We start from the raw sequence: 21545 nt of genomic DNA on the forward strand, positions 1-21545 counted from the left end.
AAGCTTTTATTAGTAGATTGCACAGTACAGTACATATTCCGTACAACTGACCACTAAATGGTAACACCCCAATAAGTTTTTCAACTTGTTTAAGTCGGGGTCCACGTTAATCAATTCATGGTAATAGGAGATAACAGCTACACAACAGCTAAGCACACACGCTCGACGTACGTAGTGATCACTGAACAATAAAACAGCACATTTGTCAATATAAACAAGTATCAAATAAATATAGTTGCATATCAGTCTCAGAGGCAGAAGTTTATTAAAAAGTATCCAGTAACATACGTGTCCGCATCATTCGCCTTCCTGCGTCATGCGTTTTAAATTAATTAGTTGTTGTGGCTACTAGGTAGGCTAGGATAAGATAGACCAGACCTGGGCAAAATACGGCCCGGGGCCACATGCGGCCCATCAAGTTTTTCAACCCGGCCCGCCGGGCGTTCTACATAAATTTTTTTAGACCTTTAACATAGCTTCCGCGGCTAGTGGGTCCATGACGATGACTTCTGTTTTTTTTTATCAGCCTTTTTACTGCCTTGTTGCAGACACCGTTTGGAAACAATTAAGGTACTTGTTTTTCTTCTGAAATTCAGTGGGTGCGGCTTATATACTCTATAGTGCGGCGAATACGGTAATATAATATTCCAAAGTAACGCCATCTTTTGGACGAGATCCCTCACTGCCGGTGTTGCGGGTTGAAAATGTACTTCCTGTTTTAATGTGCTGAACCGGAAGTAAAACAGTCCTTAGCGTAGTTTACTCGTGTGGATTCTTCATTCATCACTCCAAGCAACGTTTGCAAGTCTTACACTGTAACTAAAACAATTCTTACTGACTAAACCGTCCCGTGTGTTTTCATCTGTATGTGCTATCGTAATGTAATGAAGCTGGCATCGTTAGCATTAGCTAGTACTCTAACACGTTTACACGTTTATTAACTTAAAAAGGCATTCTTTTTGTATTGTTTCAGTTTCACCTCATTAAAGAGCTAGCTTCCGCAGCTAGTGGGTCCATGACGATGACTTCTGTTTTGTATGATCAGCCCTTTTACTGCCTTGCTACAGACACCGTTTGTAAACAATTAAGGTATGTGTTTTTCTTCTGAAATTTAGTGGGGTGCGGCTTATATACCGGTGCACTCTATAGTGCGGCGAATACGGTAATATAATATTCCAAAGTATCGCCATCTTTTGGACGAGATCCCTCACTGCCAGTGTTGCGAGTTGAAAATGTACTTCCTGTTTTAATGTGCTGAACCGGAAGTAAAACAGTCCTTAGCGTAGTATACTCGTGTGGATTCTTCATTCATCACTCCAAGAGACGTTTGCAAGTTTTACACTGTAACTAAAACAATTCTTACTGACTAAACCGTCCCGTGTGTGATGCCTGTAGCGGTGTTTTCATTTGTATGTGCTATCGTAATGTAATGAAGCCGGCGTCGTTAGCATTAGCTAATACGCTAAAACGTTTATTAACTTAAAAAGGCATTCTTTTTGTATTGTTTCAGTTTCACCTCATTACAGAGCTAGCTTCCGCAGCTAGTGGGTCCATGACGATGACTTCTGTTTTGTATGATCAGCCCTTTTACTGCCTTGCTACAGACACCGCTTGTAAACAATTAAGGTACGTGTTTTTCTTCTGAAATTTAGTGGGTGCGGCTTATATACCGGTGCACTCTATAGTGCGGCGAATACGGTAATATAATATTCCAAAGTATCGCCATCTTTTAGACGAGATCGCTCACTGCCGGTGTTGCGGGTTGAAAATTCACTTCCTGTTTTAATGCGCTGAACCGGAAGTAAATACGTCCATAGTGCATTCTACTTGTGTGGATTCTTCATTCATCACTCCAAGCAACGTTTGCAATTTTTACACTGTAACTAAAACAATTCTTACTGACTAAACCGTCCCGTGTGTGATGCCTGTAGCGGTGTTTTCATTTGTATGTGCTATCGTAATGTAATGAAGCCGGCGTCGTTAGCATTAGCTAATACGCTAACACGTTTACTAACTTAAAACGGCATTATTTTTGTATCACTTCAGTTTCAACTCATTAAAGAGCTAGCTTACGCAGCTAGTGTGTCCATGACCATGACTTATGTTTTGTTTGATCAGCTGTTTTACTGCCTTGTTTCAGACACCGTTTGGAAACAATTAAGGTACGTGTTTTCCTTTTAAAATTTAGTGGGTGCGGCTTATATACCGGTGGAGAATACGGTAATATAATATTCCAAAGTATAATATTACAGTGCAATATAAAGATAGCTCGAAGGAGCAGATATGACGCGGACTGAAAGAAGCAGCAGCCTGATGATGAGCGATTAAATACAATCTCCTATGTGACGGGAGATGCCCAAGTGGATGCGGCCTAATGAAATATGACACCTAATAAAATGAGTGTGCCCGAGCGAGCGCGGATCACGTGAAGAGTTGGCGGCGAAAGAACACCATGAGAGAGAGAGAGAGATGTATCATGTGTCCTTGGACCTAATTACAGTCCAGCGCCTGCGCTCCTAAAAGCTGGCAGTGATCTGGCTTATCTGTTAGCTTTGGCCCCTCCCTGCCTTAAGCTGAGACAACACAGCGCGTTTACCAATGTGATTGCTCGATACTCGTTTTATCTTTTAACCTGCTCATTGTACAGCACTTTGGCTACCCCTGTGGTAAATTTTAAATGTGCTTTATAAATAAAGTTGATTTGATTTGATTTGATGGTCAATGAACTGCGGCTGCGGGGGCAGCACACACTAGCTTGCTGGATAATAATAATAATAATAATAATAAGCGTCACACTTTGTCATTAAATGCTCGAAAGCCGAATTTCAATGCAATAACAATCAAGTTGAAGATGAAGAAGGCCCCAAGCTTCACTATTTGTGCAATAATCCAACTGCTGCGCTCTTGGAGTTGGCGAGGAAACAGCATTGTGTGCAATAAAGTCACAATCTGAAAACTCGCCCAGCCGGGGAAACGAACATCTGCTTAGAGCGGCAACACCTGGCTGCCAGGTGCAGGGCATAATCAGACCCTACATACTGTATGAGGCGTTCACTGTTCAATTAGGATTCATCAAGCATCAGGTGTTAGGTTTCTTATTCGCGGTCTTAGCTCGGTTAGCTTTGCAGCCAAGCTAGTGTATATATCAATAATGGATAAAGCAAAATGTGTTCTGGACCAAAAATCACTACGTATTCTCTATTGCTCGCTTGCGTTGCCATATTTGAGTTATCAGGCAGAAATATGGGGAAATAACTACAAAAGGAGCACTTTTTTTCACTAAACGTGTTACAAAATAATACTTATCGTATTTTTCGGACTATAAGTCGCAGTTTTTTTCATAGTTTGGTCAGGAGCAACTTATGTGTGAAATTATTAACACATTACCGTAAAATATCAAATGATATTATTTAGCTCATTCACGTAAGAGACTAGACGTATAAGATTTCATGGGATTTAGCGATTAGGAGTGACAGATTGTTTGGTAAACGTATAGCATGTTCTATATGTTATAGTTATTTGAATGACTCTTACCATAATATGTTACGTTAACATACCAGGCACGTTCTCAGTTGGTTATTTATGCCTCATATAACGTACACTTATTCAGCCTGTTGTTCACTATTCTTTATTTATTTTAAATTGCCTTTCAAATGTCTATTCTTGGTGTTGGCTTTTATCAAATACATTTCCCCCAAAAATGCTACTTATACTCCAGTGCGACATAGGTTTTTCCCCTTCTTTATTATGCATTTTCGGCTGGTGCGACTTATACTCCGGGGCGACTTATGCTCCGAAAAATACGGTAATGTTGAATGTAGAACATACGAACATTGTTACATATACTGTAATATTGTACATAGTAAGTGGGATTTGTTATACATAATAAAATAATATATCAATATATATTGTATACTGTATAATATGTAAATATTACATATATGTTATATTGCTACTATGGTACATTTTAGTCTACTTATAACCTGCATTAGGGATGTCCCGATCCGATATTTGGATCGGATCGGCCGCCGATATTTGCCAAAAAAATGCGTATCGGCAAGGCATGGGAAAATGCCGATCCAGATCCAGTTTTTTTTTAAAAACTCCGGTCCGTGTTTTCCAACGCACCGATTTAAATAATACATTCCACTGTTCTGCTGCTCCCTAAGTTCCGTTCCGCATTTTCCAGCACACCAACACATCCACAGGTCTGTGGATTCTCACGCAGTTGCTTTTAGCTGCTGGCATTACACGACAGGCTCTTCTCACTCTTTCCTGTGTCTCCCTCTCACAGACAGCAAGCGCACCTTCTTACACACGTCACATACTGTCACGTCATACGTCACATACGTATACGTCCTCTCCCAGCATTAGAGGTAGCAGCATGGCTAACGTTAGCTGTGATGCTAGCGCAGCCGTGTGACGTTCCCTCTAAAGGTTCGCACTGCTCAAAGTGTCCTCTGCGCATAGCAATTATATGCCACGCACAAAATCAAATAAAAAAATAAGCGCATAACAATTTTCGACACACGGACATGACAGAGAAAACAGTTTTCGTCATCAATGTTCAAATATTGTAACGTCTGTCGAGACGCTTATCTCCATTCGGTGCCACACGCCCACACCATCAAAATGCCAAGGCAAACATTTCCACATCAACACCGTATGAAAAAAATAGTGATTTTATTTAGTTGTGAATTCCTTCTCTGCATGAAAGTTTAAAAGTAGCATATATTAATGCAGTATGAAGAAGAATGTTTTAATGTAGACATGCAAGCCTTGAAAGAACATTTTGAAAATCAAGACTACATTTCCTGCAAATGGGTGCATTTCTACCCTATATTTTAACTTTAGATTTATTCTCATATCAAACTCTTTTGGCTGTCTTTTTGACACTTACATCCGCCCCCTCCACACCCATGTGATTATCTTGTGTGATGACTGTATTATGATGATAGTATATATCTGATAGTATATATCTGTATCATGAATCAATTTAAGTGGACCCCGACTTAAACAAGTTGAAAAACTTATTCGGGTGTTACCATTTAGTGGTCAATTGTACGGAATATGTACTTCACTGTGCAACCTACTAATAAAAGTCTCAATCAATCAATCAAAACACATAGAATCATCATACTGCTGTGATTATATGCATCAAGTGTTCATTCAAGACTAAGGCAAAAATATCGAGATATATATCGTGTATCGCAATATGGCCTTAAAATATCGCAATATTAAAAAAAGGCCATATCGCCCAGCCCTAGTTCAATGATGCCATTTCTGTTTGTCATGTATAATTTTGTTTATTTTGTGTTTATCCTTGAATAAACGGGTCAGTTTCTTGTTACCAACCATTGTGTATTATTCAAACTCCCCTAATTCAGCTGGCTAGTTGTTATCAAGAGTACTAAAACCCTTTTCAACATGATTCTGACAACTAAGTAGGCTAAATAACTTTAAAGTTTAATACATGCTCGGATAGGCCAGTATAGGTATCGGATCGGAAGTGCAAAAACAATATCGGTATCGGATCGGAAGTGCAAAAACCTGGATCGGGACATCCCTAACCTGCATCATATTATCCTTTCCATTCTTACCCTTTCCATCCTTTGAAACTGAGCTACTGTGTGGAACAATGTCCCTTGTGGATCAATAAAGTTTGTCTAAGTCTAAGTCTATTTAAAAATATTTCTCAAAGATTAGGTGCATTTGCAAACAGCTAAAATTACGCACAAAGCAAACTATAACCTGCTAGCCTAGAAAGCACAACAATTATTCTCAGCAAAAGAGGAGAAATATAACGGAAAACATTTGTACGCACAGAGAACACTTTAGCACAACGGTATGTGGAATTAAATTGTGGCATGGATTAATGAGCAATGTACTAATATGATCCAGTTTAGGAGGCTGTTCAAGATAAACGTATTGAGATATTATTCATCTCATATGCAAATCCTAACCGACTTAACTATTTATGAAGAGAACTCTTGTAAATTGTGTTAGAAAATAATACATAATGTTGGATGTAGAACATACGAACACTTTATTTAAAAATATTTTCAAAGATTAGGAGCATTTGCAAACAGCTAAAATTACGCACAAAGCAAACTTTAACCTGCTAGCCAAGAAAGTACAATAATCATTCTCAACAAAAGAAGAGAAATATAACTAATTAAATTTGTACACATGGACAACACTTAAAAACTTTAGCACATCGGTATGTAGAATTAAATTGTGGCATGGATTAATGAGCAATGTACTAATATGATCCAGTTTAGGAGGCTGTTCAAGATAAACGTATTGAGATATTATTCATCTAATATGCAAATCCTAACTGACTTGACTGTTAATGAAGAGAGCTGTTGTATTTAATCCATGTAAATTGTGTTAGAAAATAACAAATAAATGTTGGATGTCGAACATACAAACACTATTAAAAAATATTTTCAAAGATTGGGTGCATTTGCAAACAGATAAAATTATGCACCAACTATAACCTGCTAGACAAGAAAGCACAACAATTATTCTTAACATATAACTGATACAATTTGTACGCACGGACAACACTTAAAACCTTTAGCACGTTAAATTGTGTCATGTATTAATGAACAATGCACTAATATGATCCAGTTTAGGAGGCTGTTGAGATATTATTCATCTCATATGCAAATCCCAACCGACTTGACTGTTAATGAAGAGAGCTGTTGTATTTTATCCACGTAAATTGTGGTAGAAAATAAGGGCTGGAAGGGAATATGTGTAGGTAAATTGCTATGAAGTGGATTAAATAAGCTTGGTTTCTTCCTACTCCTTTTCGAACATGGAAAGAGAAATGTAAATATATAAAACGCACCACTTTGTAACGGTGTTGGAAATGAACTTTAACCGTGCACGCTACAGGTGTCATGTTTGTGTTTGTTTTGTTATCATCGCAGTGCTCGTCAGCAGGCGAGTTGTTTATTGCAGTGTTTTTCAACCTTTTTTGAGTCAAGGCACATTTTGTGCGTTGAAAAAAATGCAGAGGAACACCACTAGCAGAAATCATCAAAAAAATGAAAGCCAGTTGACAGTGAAAAGTCGTTGTCGCAATTGTTGGATATGACTTTAAAGCATAACCAAGCATGCATCAATATACGGTAGCTCTTGTCTCAAAGTAGGTGTACTGTCACCACCTGTCACATCACACCCTGACTTATTTTGAGTGTTTTGCTGTTTTCCTGTGTGTACTGTTTTACTTCTTGTCTTGCGCTCCTATTTTGGTGGCTTTTTCTCTTTTTTTGGTATTTTCCTGTAGCAGTTTCATGTCTTCTTTTGAGCGATATTTCCCGCATCTACTTTGTTTTAGCAATCAAGAATATTTCAGTTGTTTTTATCCTTCTTTGTGGGGACATTGTTGATTGTCATGTCATGTTCAGGATGTACATTGTCTTTGCTCCACAGTAAGTCTTTGCTGTCATCCAGCATTCTGTTTTTGTTTACTTTGTAGCCAGTTCAGTTTTATTCTGCATAGCCTTCCCTAAGCTTCAATGCCTTTTCTTAGGGGCACTCACCTTTTGTTTATTTTTGGTTTAAGCATTAGACACCTTTTTACCTGCACGCTGCCTCCCGCTGTTTCCAAAATCTACAAAGCAATTAGCTACCCGCTGCCACCTACTGATATGGAAGAGTATTACACGGTTACTCTGCCGAGCTCTAGACAGCACTGACACTCAACAACAACACATCATTTGCAGACTATAATTAGTGGTTTGCAAAAAATATTTTTAACCCAAATAGGTGAAATTAGATAATCTCCCACGGCACACCAGACTGTATCTCACGGCACACCTGTGTGCCGCAGCACAGGGGTTGAAAAACACTGGTTATAGGGCTGGGCGATATGGCCTTTTATTAATATCTCGATATGTTTAGGCCATGTCACGATACACGATATATATCTCGAAATTTTGCCTTAGCCTTGAATGAACACTTGATGCATATAATCACAGCAGTATGATGATTCTATGTGTCTACATTAAAACATTCTTCTTCATACTGCATTAATATATGCTCATTTTAAACTTTCATGCAGAGAGGGAAATCATAACTAAGTCAATTGACCAAAAGTGTATTTATTAAACAGTTATGTCATTTCAAAACAGAAAGTGCAAGATTGTTAGAGACATTTTAAAACAAGCTGTTAGTGCACTTTTGTGCATGATGTCACTAAGGTGACATATCAAAACAACACTAAATTAAAGTGAACTTTTTGTACAAAACGCCACTACAATAGTTTAAAACAAATAAAGTGCACTTTTGTGCATGATGTCACACAAGATATTTCAATAAGTGTCAAATAAAAATGAGCTGCATAATAGGAAATCAAATAGTGTATGTCCTTCGCTGTGTGGTAGGTTCCTGCGGACGTTATCTCCTTCTGTTGTTGACTATGGCGCCCCATAATACACCTGCTGTGAACCTGTTTTTATGTTTTTATTTATTCTATTTTTATTTTTTTATTTTTTTTATCGTGTTCTGTTTGTGTTGTGTTGTTTGCTCGGTACTCGTTTTATCTTTTAACCTGTCCATTGTACAGCACTTTGGCTACCCCTGTGGTAAATTTTAAATTTGCTTTATAAATAAAGTTGATTTGATTTGATTTGACTAGTTTTTGTTGATGTGGAAATGGAAGACGCCAGGCTCAATTGGGCCAGTGCTGGATGCCTCGGCATTTTGCTGGTGTGGCACCGGCCGAGATGTTGACATGCGGAGTTACAATTAGAGATGTCCGATAATGGCTTTTTTGCCAATATCCCGATAGTGTCCAACTCTTAATTACCAATACTGATGTATACAGTCGTGGAATTAACACATTATTATGCCTATTTGTGTTGTGTGGTGGTAGCAGTGGGTGTATATTGTAGCGTCCCGGAAGAGTTAGTGCTGCAAGGGGTTCTGGGTATTTGTTCTGTTGTGCTTATGTTGTATTACGGTGCGGATGTTCTCCCGAAATGTGATTGTCATTCTTGTTTGGTGTGGGTTCACAGTGTGGCGCATATTTGTAACAGTGTTGAAGTTGTTTATACGGCCAACCTCAGTGTGACCTGTATGGCTGTTGATCAAGTATGCCTTGCATTCACTTATGTGTGTGTAAAAGCCGCATATATTATCTGACTGGGCCGACACGCTGTTTGTATGGAGGAAAAGCGGACGTGACGACAGGTTGTAAAGGATGCTAAAAGCAGTGCCTTTATGGCACGCCCCCGATATTGTTGTCCGGGGGGAAATCGGGAGAAATTCGGGAGAATGGTTGCCCTGGGAGATCTTCGGGAGGGGCACTGAAATTCGGGAGTCTCCCGGGAAAATCGGGAGGGTTGGCAAGTATGCCCTACGTCCGTGTTTTAACGGATATGTACCGCTCCGTAGAGCAGCGTTTTAAAAAGTCATTAATTTTACTTTTTAAAACAGATACTGATCATTTCCGATATTACATTTTAAAACATCGATCAGCCGATATTATCGGACATCTCTAGTTACAAGCACTCCTTATTTTCTAGCGGGTAACTTTTACAAATTAGCAGTGGTGCTACTTTTTGTAGCAACGCTTTTGCCGCATACTTGACATATTACGGTTGTCTGTTCAACATCTTTCCGCTTGAAGCCAAACCCCCGCCAGACGATGGACCCCCTGCTGTTTTTCTTGGGAATTAATTCTTCTTCCTCCATTTGTTACCAGATCGGCACCTTCCCTCTCTCTCGTATTACCACTCGCACCACTCCGCTAGCACCACCTGCCTTACTCATGCCGCTCGGCAAGGGCGTATGACGTTGCACGCGCGACATTATGTAACGTATGTAAGAAGGTGCGCTTGTTTTATGTCTCTGAGAAGGAGAGACAAGAAAGAGTGAGAAAAGCCTGTAGTGTAATGCCCACAGCTGATATCACCATATAGTCATTTTCTATATCGCACAGAGACAAACCCGTGATATATCGAGTATACTCGATATATCGCCCAGCCCTAACTGGTTTACTGAACGTTGTGTTGTTAAAATGATGAGTGATGACGGAAGTGTTTCAGCTAACGTTTAAAAGGATGAGTATTGACGGAAGTGTTTCGGCTAAAGTTTAAAAGGATGAGTGATGACGGAAGTGTTTCGGCTGACGTTTAAAAGATGAGTGATGACGGAAGTGTTTCGGCTAACGTTTAAAAGGACGAGTGATGACGGAAGTGTTTCGGTTAACATTTAAAGGACGAGTGATGACGGAAGTGTTTCGGCTAACGTTTAAAAGGACGAGTATTGACGGAAGTGTTTCGGCTAACGTTTAAAAGGATGAGTATTGACGGAAGTGTTTCGGCTAACGTTTAAAAGGATGAGTGATGACAGAAGATTTTCGGCTAACGTTTAAAAGGATGAGTGATGACGGAAGTGTTTCAGCTAACGTTTAAAAGGATGAGTAATGACGGAAGTGTTTTGGCTAACGTTTAAAAGGATGAGTATTGACGGAAGTGTTTCAGCTAACGTTTAAAAGGACGAGTATTGACGGAAGTGTTTCGGCTAACGTTTAAAAGGATGAGTATTGACGGAAGTGTTTCGGCTAACGTTTAAAAGGATGAGTGATGACAGAAGTTTTTCGGCTAACGTTTAAAAGGATGAGTGATGACGGAAGTGTTTCAGCTAATGTTTAAAAGGATGAGTGATGACGGAAGTGTTTCAGCTAACGTTTAAAAGGACGAGTGATGACGGAAGTGTTTCGGCTAACGTTTAAAAGGATGAGTGATGACGGAAGTGTTTCGGCTTACGTTTAAAAGGATGAGTGATGACGGAAGTGTTTCGGCTTACGTTTAAAAGGATGAGTGATGACGGAAGTGTTTCGGTTAACATTTAAAGGACGAGTGATGACGGAAGTGTTTCGGCTAACGTTTAAAAGGTCGAGTATTGACGGAAGTGTTTCGGCTAACGTTTAAAAGGATGAGTATTGACGGAAGTGTTTCGGCTAACGTTTAAAAGGATGAGTGATGACAGAAGATTTTCGGCTAACGTTTAAAAGGATGAGTGATGACGGAAGTGTTTCAGCTAACGTTTAAAAGGATGAGTAATGACGGAAATGTTTTGGCTAACGTTTAAAAGGATGAGTATTGACGGAAGTGTTTCGGCTAACGTTTAAAAGGATGAGTGATGACGGAAGTGTTTCAGCTAACGTTTAAAAGGATGAGTGATGACGGAAGTGTTTCGGCTAACGTTTTAAAGGATGAGTGATGACGGAAGTGTTTCAGCTAACGTTTAAAAGGATGAGTGATGACGGAAGTGTTTCGGCTAACGTTTAAAAGGATGAGTGATGACGCAAGTGTTTCGGCTAACGTTTAAAAGGATGAGTATTGACGGAAGTGTTTCGGCTAACGTTTAAAAGGATGAGTGATGACAGAAGTTTTTCGGCTAACGTTTAAAAGGATGAGTGATGACGGAAGTGTTTCAGCTAACGTTTAAAAGGATGAGTGATGACGGAAGTGTTTCGGCTAACGTTTAAAAGGATGAGTGATGACGGAAGTGTTTCGGCTAACGTTTAAAAGAATGAGTGATGACGGAAGTGTTTCGGCTAACGTTTAAAAGGATGAGTGATGACGGAAGTGTTTCGGCTAACGTTTAAAAGGATGAGTGATGACGGAAGTGTTTCGGCTAACGTTTAAAAGGATGAGTGATGACGGAAGTGTTTCGGCTAACGTTTAAAAGGATGAGTGATGACGGAAATGTTTCGGCTAACGTTTAAAAGGATGAGTGATGACTGAAGTGTTTCAGCTAACGTTTAAAAGGATGAGTGATGACGGAAGTGTTTCGGCTAACGTTTAAAAGGACGAGTGATGACGGAAGTGTTTCAGCTAAAGTTTAAATGGATGAGCTATGATGGGTGTTTCGGCTAACGTTTAAAAGGACGAGTGATGAGGGATGTGTTTCAGCTAACGTTTAAAAGGATGAGTATTGACGGAAGTGTTTCGACTAACGTTTAAGAGGACGAGTATTGACGGAAGTGTTTCGACTAACGTTTAAGAGGACGAGTGATGACAGAAGTGTTTCGGCTAACGTTTAAAAGGACGAGTGATGACGGAAGTGTTTCAGCTAACGTTTAAAAGGACGAGTGATGACGGAAGTGTTTTGGCTAACGTTTAAAAGGACGAGTGATGACGGAAGTGTTTTGGCTAACGTTTAAAATGATGAGTGATAACGGAAGTGTTTCGGCTAACGTTTAAAAGGATGAGTGATGACGGAAGTGTTTCAGCTAATGTTTAAAAGGATGAGTGATGACGGAAGTGTTTCAGCTAACGTTTAAAGGATGAGTATTGACGGAAGTGTTTCAGCTAACGTTTAAAAGGACGAGTATTGACGGAAGTGTTTCGGCTAACGTTTAAAAGGATGAGTATTGACGGAAGTGTTTCGGCTAACGTTTAAAAGGATGAGTGATGACAGAAGTTTTTCGGCTAACGTTTAAAAGGATGAGTGATGACGGAAGTGTTTCAGCTAATGTTTAAAAGGATGAGTGATGACGGAAGTGTTTCAGCTAACGTTTAAAAGGACGAGTGATGACGGAAGTGTTTCGGCTAACGTTTAAAAGGATGAGTGATGACGGAAGTGTTTCGGCTTACGTTTAAAAGGATGAGTGATGACGGAAGTGTTTCGGCTTACGTTTAAAAGGATGAGTGATGACGGAAGTGTTTCGGTTAACATTTAAAGGACGAGTGATGACGGAAGTGTTTTGGCTAACGTTTAAAAGGATGAGTATTGACGGAAGTGTTTCGGCTAACGTTTAAAAGGATGAGTGATGACGGAAGTGTTTCAGCTAACGTTTAAAAGGATGAGTATTGACGGAAGTGTTTCAGCTAACGTTTAAAAGGACGAGTATTGACGGAAGTGTTTCGGCTAACGTTTAAAAGGATGAGTATTGACGGAAGTGTTTCGGCTAACGTTTAAAAGGATGAGTGATGACAGAAGTTTTTCGGCTAACGTTTAAAAGGATGAGTGATGACGGAAGTGTTTCAGCTAATGTTTAAAAGGATGAGTGATGACGGAAGTGTTTCGGCTAACGTTTAAAAGGTCGAGTATTGACGGAAGTGTTTCGGCTAACGTTTAAAAGGATGAGTATTGACGGAAGTGTTTCGGCTAACGTTTAAAAGGATGAGTGATGACAGAAGATTTTCGGCTAACGTTTAAAAGGATGAGTGATGACGGAAGTGTTTCAGCTAACGTTTAAAAGGATGAGTAATGACGGAAGTGTTTTGGCTAACGTTTAAAAGGATGAGTATTGACGGAAGTGTTTCGGCTAACGTTTAAAAGGATGAGTGATGACGGAAGTGTTTCAGCTAACGTTTAAAAGGATGAGTGATGACGGAAGTGTTTCGGCTAACGTTTAAAAGGATGAGTGATGACGGAAGTGTTTCGGCTAACGTTTAAAAGGATGAGTGATGACGGAAGTGTTTCGGCTAACGTTTAAAAGGATGAGTATTGACGGAAGTGTTTCGGCTAACGTTTAAAAGGATGAGTATTGACGGAAGTGTTTCGGCTAACGTTTAAAAGGATGAGTGATGACAGAAGTGTTTCGGCTAACGTTTAAAAGGATGAGTGATGACGGAAGTGTTTCGGCTAACGTTTAAAAGGATGAGTGATGACGGAAGTGTTTCGGCTAACGTTTAAAAGAATGAGTGATGACGGAAGTGTTTCGGCTAACGTTTAAAAGAATGAGTGATGACGGAAGTGTTTCGGCTAACGTTTAAAAGGATGAGTGATGACGGAAGTGTTTCGGCTAACGTTTAAAAGGATGAGTGATGACGGAAGTGTTTCGGCTAACGTTTAAAAGGATGAGTGATGACGGAAGTGTTTCGGCTAACGTTTAAAAGGATGAGTGATGACGGAAATGTTTCGGCTAACGTTTAAAAGGATGAGTGATGACGGAAGTGTTTCAGCTAACGTTTAAAAGGATGAGTGATGACGGAAGTGTTTCGGCTAACGTTTAAAAGGACGAGTGATGACGGAAGTGTTTCAGCTAAAGTTTAAATGGATGAGCTATGATGGGTGTTTCGGCTAACGTTTAAAAGGACGAGTGATGAGGGATGTGTTTCAGCTAACGTTTAAAAGGATGAGTATTGACGGAAGTGTTTCGACTAACGTTTAAGAGGACGAGTATTGACGGAAGTGTTTCGACTAACGTTTAAGAGGACGAGTGATGACAGAAGTGTTTCGGCTAACGTTTAAAAGGACGAGTGATGACGGAAGTGTTTCAGCTAACGTTTAAAAGGACGAGTGATGACGGAAGTGTTTTGGCTAACGTTTAAAAGGACGAGTGATGACGGAAGTGTTTTGGCTAACGTTTAAAATGATGAGTGATAACGGAAGTGTTTCGGCTAACGTTTAAAAGGATGAGTGATGACGGAAGTGTTTCAGCTAATGTTTAAAAGGATGAGTGATGACGGAAGTGTTTCAGCTAACGTTTAAAGGATGAGTGATGACGGAAATGTTTCGGCTAACATTTAAAAGGATGAGTGATGACGGAAGTGTTTCGGCTAACGTTTAAAAGGACGAGTGATGACGGAAGTGTTTCGGCTAACGTTTAAAAGGACGAGTGATGACGGAAGTGTTTCGGCTAACGTTTAAAAGGACGAGTGATGACGGAAGTGTTTCGGCTAACGTTTAAAAGGATGAGTGATGACGGAAGTGTTTCGGCTAACGTTTAAAAGGATGAGTGATGACGGAAGTGTTTCAGCTAATGTTTAAAAGGATGAGTGATGACGGAAGTGTTTCAGCTAACGTTTAAAAGGATGAGTGATGACGGAAGTGTTTCAGCTAACGTTTAAAAGGATGAGTGATGACGGAAGTGTTTCGGCTAACGTTTAAAAGGACGAGTGATGACGGAAGTGTTTCAGCTAAAGTTTAAATGGATGAGCTATGATGGGTGTTTCGGCTAACGTTTAAAAGGATGAGTGATGACGGAAGTGTTTCAGCTAATGTTTAAAAGGATGAGTGATGACGGAAGTGTTTCGGCTAACGTTTAAAAGGATGAGTGATGACGGAAGTGTTTCAGCTAATGTTTAAAAGGATGAGTGATGACGGAAGTGTTTCGGCTAACGTTTAAAAGGACGAGTGATGACGGAAGTGTTTCAGCTAAAGTTTAAATGGATGAGCTATGATGGGTGTTTCGGCTAACGTTTAAAAGGATGAGTGATGACGGAAGTGTTTCGGCTTACGTTTAAAAGGATGAGTGATGACGGAAGTGTTTCGGTTAACATTTAAAGGACGAGTGATGACGGAAGTGTTTCGGCTAACGTTTAAAAGGTCGAGTATTGACGGAAGTGTTTCGGCTAACGTTTAAAAGGATGAGTATTGACGGAAGTGTTTCGGCTAACGTTTAAAAGGATGAGTGATGACAGAAGATTTTCGGCTAACGTTTAAAAGGATGAGTGATGACGGAAGTGTTTCAGCTAACGTTTAAAAGGATGAGTAATGACGGAAGTGTTTTGGCTAACGTTTAAAAGGATGAGTATTGACGGAAGTGTTTCGGCTAACGTTTAAAAGGATGAGTGATGACGGAAGTGTTTCAGCTAACGTTTAAAAGGATGAGTGATGACGGAAGTGTTTCGGCTAACGTTTAAAAGGATGAGTGATGACGGAAGTGTTTCAGCTAACGTTTAAAAGGATGAGTGATGACGGAAGTGTTTCGGCTAACGTTTAAAAGGATGAGTGATGACGGAAGTGTTTCGGCTAACGTTTAAAAGGATGAGTATTGACGGAAGTGTTTCGGCTAACGTTTAAAAGGATGAGTGATGACAGAAGTTTTTCGGCTAACGTTTAAAAGGATGAGTGATGACGGAAGTGTTTCAGCTAACGTTTAAAAGGATGAGTGATGACGGAAGTGTTTCGGCTAACGTTTAAAAGGATGAGTGATGACGGAAGTGTTTCGGCTAACGTTTAAAAGAATGAGTGATGACGGAAGTGTTTCGGCTAACGTTTAAAAGGATGAGTGATGACGGAAGTGTTTCGGCTAACGTTTAAAAGGATGAGTGATGACGGAAGTGTTTCGGCTAACGTTTAAAAGGATGAGTGATGACGGAAGTGTTTCGGCTAACGTTTAAAAGGATGAGTGATGACGGAAATGTTTCGGCTAACGTTTAAAAGGATGAGTGATGACGGAAGTGTTTCAGCTAACGTTTAAAAGGATGAGTGATGACGGAAGTGTTTCGGCTAACGTTTAAAAGGACGAGTGATGACGGAAGTGTTTCAGCTAAAGTTTAAATGGATGAGCTATGATGGGTGTTTCGGCTAACGTTTAAAAGGACGAGTGATGAGGGATGTGTTTCAGCTAACGTTTAAAAGGATGAGTATTGACGGAAGTGTTTCGACTAACGTTTAAGAGGACGAGTATTGACGGAAGTGTTTCGACTAACGTTTAAGAGGACGAGTGATGACAGAAGTGTTTCGGCTAACGTTTAAAAGGACGAGTGATGACGGAAGTGTTTCAGCTAACGTTTAAAAGGACGAGTGATGACGGAAGTGTTTTGGCTAACGTTTAAAAGGACGAGTGATGACGGAAGTGTTTTGGCTAACGTTTAAAATGATGAGTGATAACGGAAGTGTTTCGGCTAACGTTTAAAAGGATGAGTGATGACGGAAGTGTTTCAGCTAATGTTTAAAAGGATGAGTGATGACGGAAGTGTTTCAGCTAACGTTTAAAGGATGAGTGATGACGGAAATGTTTCGGCTAACATTTAAAAGGATGAGTGATGACGGAAGTGTTTCGGCTAACGTTTAAAAGGACGAGTGATGACGGAAGTGTTTCGGCTAACGTTTAAAAGGACGAGTGATGACGGAAGTGTTTCGGCTAACGTTTAAAAGGACGAGTGATGACGGAAGTGTTTCGGCTAACGTTTAAAAGGATGAGTGATGACGGAAGTGTTTCGGCTAACGTTTAAAAGGATGAGTGATGACGGAAGTGTTTCAGCTAATGTTTAAAAGGATGAGTGATGACGGAAGTGTTTCAGCTAACGTTTAAAAGGATGAGTGATGACGGAAGTGTTTCAGCTAACGTTTAAAAGGATGAGTGATGACGGAAGTGTTTCGGCTAACGTTTAAAAGGACGAGTGATGACGGAAGTGTTTCAGCTAAAGTTTAAATGGATGAGCTATGATGGGTGTTTCGGCTAACGTTTAAAAGGATGAGTGATGACGGAAGTGTTTCAGCTAATGTTTAAAAGGATGAGTGATGACGGAAGTGTTTCGGCTAACGTTTAAAAGGATGAGTGATGACGGAAGTGTTTCAGCTAATGTTTAAAAGGATGAGTGATGACGGAAGTGTTTCGGCTAACGTTTAAAAGGACGAGTGATGACGGAAGTGTTTCAGCTAAAGTTTAAATGGATGAGCTATGATGGGTGTTTCGGCTAACGTTTAAAAGGATGAGTGATGACGGAAGTGTTTCGGCTTACGTTTAAAAGGATGAGTGATGACGGAAGTGTTTCGGTTAACATTTAAAGGACGAGTGATGACGGAAGTGTTTCGGCTAACGTTTAAAAGGTCGAGTATTGACGGAAGTGTTTCGGCTAACGTTTAAAAGGATGAGTATTGACGGAAGTGTTTCGGCTAACGTTTAAAAGGATGAGTGATGACAGAAGATTTTCGGCTAACGTTTAAAAGGATGAGTGATGACGGAAGTGTTTCAGCTAACGTTTAAAAGGATGAGTAATGACGGAAGTGTTTTGGCTAACGTTTAAAAGGATGAGTATTGACGGAAGTGTTTCGGCTAACGTTTAAAAGGATGAGTGATGACGGAAGTGTTTCAGCTAACGTTTAAAAGGATGAGTGATGACGGAAGTGTTTCGGCTAACGTTTAAAAGGATGAGTGATGACGGAAGTGTTTCAGCTAACGTTTAAAAGGATGAGTGATGACGGAAGTGTTTCGGCTAACGTTTAAAAGGATGAGTGATGACGGAAGTGTTTCGGCTAACGTTTAAAAGGATGAGTATTGACGGAAGTGTTTCGGCTAATGTTTAAAAGGATGAGTGATGACAGAAGTTTTTCGGCTAACGTTTAAAAGGATGAGTGATGACGGAAGTGTTTCAGCTAACGTTTAAAAGGATGAGTGATGACGGAAGTGTTTCGGCTAACGTTTAAAAGGATGAGTGATGACGGAAGTGTTTCGGCTAACGTTTAAAAGAATGAGTGATGACGGAAGTGTTTCGGCTAACGTTTAAAAGGATGAGTGATGACGGAAGTGTTTCGGCTAACGTTTAAAAGGATGAGTGATGACGGAAGTGTTTCGGCTAACGTTTAAAAGGATGAGTGATGACGGAAGTGTTTCGGCTAACGTTTAAAAGGATGAGTGATGACGGAAATGTTTCGGCTAACGTTTAAAAGGATGAGTGATGACGGAAGTGTTTCAGCTAACGTTTAAAAGGATGAGTGATGACGGAAGTGTTTCGGCTAACGTTTAAAAGGACGAGTGATGACGGAAGTGTTTCAGCTAAAGTTTAAATGGATGAGCTATGATGGGTGTTTCGGCTAACGTTTAAAAGGACGAGTGATGAGGGATGTGTTTCAGCTAACGTTTAAAAGGATGAGTATTGACGGAAGTGTTTCGACTAACGTTTAAGAGGACGAGTATTGACGGAAGTGTTTCGACTAACGTTTAAGAGGACGAGTGATGACAGAAGTGTTTCGGCTAACGTTTAAAAGGACGAGTGATGACGGAAGTGTTTCAGCTAACGTTTAAAAGGACGAGTGATGACGGAAGTGTTTTGGCTAACGTTTAAAAGGACGAGTGATGACGGAAGTGTTTTGGCTAACGTTTAAAATGATGAGTGATAACGGAAGTGTTTCGGCTAACGTTTAAAAGGATGAGTGATGACGGAAGTGTTTCAGCTAATGTTTAAAAGGATGAGTGATGACGGAAGTGTTTCAGCTAACGTTTAAAGGATGAGTGATGACGGAAATGTTTCGGCTAACATTTAAAAGGATGAGTGATGACGGAAGTGTTTCGGCTAACGTTTAAAAGGACGAGTGATGACGGAAGTGTTTCGGCTAACGTTTAAAAGGACGAGTGATGACGGAAGTGTTTCGGCTAACGTTTAAAAGGACGAGTGATGACGGAAGTGTTTCGGCTAACGTTTAAAAGGATGAGTGATGACGGAAGTGTTTCGGCTAACGTTTAAAAGGATGAGTGATGACGGAAGTGTTTCAGCTAATGTTTAAAAGGATGAGTGATGACGGAAGTGTTTCAGCTAACGTTTAAAAGGATGAGTGATGACGGAAGTGTTTCAGCTAACGTTTAAAAGGATGAGTGATGACGGAAGTGTTTCGGCTAACGTTTAAAAGGACGAGTGATGACGGAAGTGTTTCAGCTAAAGTTTAAATGGATGAGCTATGATGGGTGTTTCGGCTAACGTTTAAAAGGATGAGTGATGACGGAAGTGTTTCAGCTAATGTTTAAAAGGATGAGTGATGACGGAAGTGTTTCGGCTAACGTTTAAAAGGATGAGTGATGACGGAAGTGTTTCAGCTAATGTTTAAAAGGATGAGTGATGACGGAAGTGTTTCGGCTAACGTTTAAAAGGACGAGTGATGACGGAAGTGTTTCAGCTAAAGTTTAAATGGATGAGCTATGATGGGTGTTTCGGCTAACGTTTAAAAGGATGAGTGATGACGGAAGTGTTTCGGCTTACGTTTAAAAGGATGAGTGATGACGGAAGTGTTTCGGTTAACATTTAAAGGACGAGTGATGACGGAAGTGTTTCGGCTAACGTTTAAAAGGTCGAGTATTGACGGAAGTGTTTCGGCTAACGTTTAAAAGGATGAGTATTGACGGAAGTGTTTCGGCTAACGTTTAAAAGGATGAGTGATGACAGAAGATTTTCGGCTAACGTTTAAAAGGATGAGTGATGACGGAAGTGTTTCAGCTAACGTTTAAAAGGATGAGTAATGACGGAAGTGTTTTGGCTAACGTTTAAAAGGATGAGTATTGACGGAAGTGTTTCGGCTAACGTTTAAAAGGATGAGTGATGACGGAAGTGTTTCAGCTAACGTTTAAAAGGATGAGTGATGACGGAAGTGTTTCGGCTAACGTTTAAAAGGATGAGTGATGACGGAAGTGTTTCAGCTAACGTTTAAAAGGATGAGTGATGACGGAAGTGTTTCGGCTAACGTTTAAAAGGATGAGTGATGACGGAAGTGTTTCGGCTAACGTTTAAAAGGATGAGTATTGACGGAAGTGTTTCGGCTAACGTTTAAAAGGATGAGTGATGACAGAAGTTTTTCGGCTAACGTTTAAAAGGATGAGTGATGACGGAAGTGTTTCAGCTAACGTTTAAAAGGATGAGTGATGACGGAAGTGTTTCGGCTAACGTTTAAAAGGATGAGTGATGACGGAAGTGTTTCGGCTAACGTTTAAAAGAATGAGTGATGACGGAAGTGTTTCGGCTAACGTTTAAAAGGATGAGTGATGACGGAAGTGTTTCGGCTAACGTTTAAAAGGATGAGTGATGACGGAAGTGTTTCGGCTAACGTTTAAAAGGATGAGTGATGACGGAAGTGTTTCGGCTAACGTTTAAAAGGATGAGTGATGACGGAAATGTTTCGGCTAACGTTTAAAAGGATGAGTGATGACGGAAGTGTTTCAGCTAACGTTTAAAAGGATGAGTGATGACGGAAGTGTTTCGGCTAACGTTTAAAAGGACGAGTGATGACGGAAGTGTTTCAGCTAAAGTTTAAATGGATGAGCTATGATGGGTGTTTCGGCTAACGTTTAAAAGGACGAGTGATGAGGGATGTGTTTCAGCTAACGTTTAAAAGGATGAGTATTGACGGAAGTGTTTCGACTAACGTTTAAGAGGACGAGTATTGACGGAAGTGTTTCGACTAACGTTTAAGAGGACGAGTGATGACAGAAGTGTTTCGGCTAACGTTTAAAAGGACGAGTGATGACGGAAGTGTTTCAGCTAACGTTTAAAAGGACGAGTGATGACGGAAGTGTTTTGGCTAACGTTTAAAAGGACGAGTGATGACGGAAGTGTTTTGGCTAACGTTTAAAATGATGAGTGATAACGGAAGTGTTTCGGCTAACGTTTAAAAGGATGAGTGATGACGGAAGTGTTTCAGCTAATGTTTAAAAGGATGAGTGATGACGGAAGTGTTTCAGCTAACGTTTAAAGGATGAGTGATGACGGAAATGTTTCGGCTAACATTTAAAAGGATGAGTGATGACGGAAGTGTTTCGGCTAACGTTTAAAAGGACGAGTGATGACGGAAGTGTTTCGGCTAACGTTTAAAAGGACGAGTGATGACGGAAGTGTTTCGGCTAACGTTTAAAAGGACGAGTGATGACGGAAGTGTTTCGGCTAACGTTTAAAAGGATGAGTGATGACGGAAGTGTTTCGGCTAACGTTTAAAAGGATGAGTGATGACGGAAGTGTTTCAGCTAATGTTTAAAAGGATGAGTGATGACGGAAGTGTTTCAGCTAACGTTTAAAAGGATGAGTGATGACGGAAGTGTTTCAGCTAACGTTTAAAAGGATGAGTGATGACGGAAGTGTTTC

At 40.1% G+C, this 21545-nt stretch overlaps 1 protein-coding gene across 1 annotated transcript in view; it reads right to left on the reverse strand.

Annotated features, from left to right (window-relative positions):
• The window catches only part of fndc3a (fibronectin type III domain containing 3A), a 152329-nt gene that overhangs the window by 128871 nt on the left and 1913 nt on the right, over nt 1-21545 (reverse strand). The window lies entirely within an intron of this gene.

Source organism: Nerophis lumbriciformis, linkage group LG17 (genome assembly GCF_033978685.3).
Source record: "Nerophis lumbriciformis linkage group LG17, RoL_Nlum_v2.1, whole genome shotgun sequence".
NCBI lineage: Eukaryota > Metazoa > Chordata > Actinopteri > Syngnathiformes > Syngnathidae > Nerophis > Nerophis lumbriciformis.